This window comes from Arachis ipaensis, chromosome B04, assembly GCF_000816755.2.
Source record: "Arachis ipaensis cultivar K30076 chromosome B04, Araip1.1, whole genome shotgun sequence".
Classification (NCBI taxonomy): domain Eukaryota; kingdom Viridiplantae; phylum Streptophyta; class Magnoliopsida; order Fabales; family Fabaceae; genus Arachis; species Arachis ipaensis.
The window spans coordinates 131259192-131260241 of record NC_029788.2 but is presented as its reverse complement, the minus strand read 5'-3'; positions in this window follow the sequence as shown (position 1 = coordinate 131260241).

The window sequence follows — 1050 nt, the reverse complement described above, 5'->3', positions numbered from 1 at the left end:
TGCCTACTCTACTTGCTGGTATAGACCAAGGGGTTGACTCTGTTTTGGCCTTATGCTTAACTTTGGTTCAATTCTTAATTAAGCTTTTAATTCATATGGAATTTACTATTTAGTATATCACTTGGAATGATTTTTCTAAGCATTTGAGATGTTAGAAAGGTAAGAGAAAGCGGTAGAGAAAGGATTTGTGTGTATTCAAGTTGTGTTGAATGATATAATATAAAAGGATATTTATGCGGATTAAGAGAATCGAAATAATTAAAATGTAATATTTTATAATAAATATTTAGATATGTTAAATAATTCTAATTTTAATTGATTTTAATATAGTCTATTATGAGAATTTTTTTTGGGGTAAAGTATTTTTTTGTCCCTAAAATTTGGTAAAAATTTCAAAAATACCCCTAAATTTTATTTTGTTTCAATTTTGTCCTAAAAATTTTGCATTTGCATAAAAGATGCCATCGATGGCTAAATTTTCAAAAAAATTTACACCAAGCTAACAATAATGTATGAAAATTATGCCTGATTTACTTGTGTTGAGGGTTATTTTTTATGAAATTGTTGTTGAATTGATCTTAAATTTTTTTAAAAATTAGCCGTCAGAAATATATTTAATACAAATCGAAAATTTGTGGGACAAAATTAAAACAAAATAAAACTTATAAATATTTTAAAAAATTTTGACAAATTTTAAGAATAAAAAATATACTTATTTCTTTTTAGTTAGAAAATGAATTAGACAGTTTACAACTCTAGATATTATAATATTATTACACTCACCCGCACTACATACTCACACACCCAACATTAAGAGTTCCAGGCATTTGTTAAGTTAACAATAGGGTAAAAAATCTAAATAAACCAAGCTGAAAAGTTTATTACCCAAATCAGCCAAAATAAAAATTATTTCAGCAATCTACCAATGGCCATTTATATATAATTCGAATCAATATGATTCAAACTACAAATACATGTAATTCAAAACAACTTGCTTCGAATTACGTTTGAATGAATATGCATGTAATTCGAATCAAGTATATTCGAATT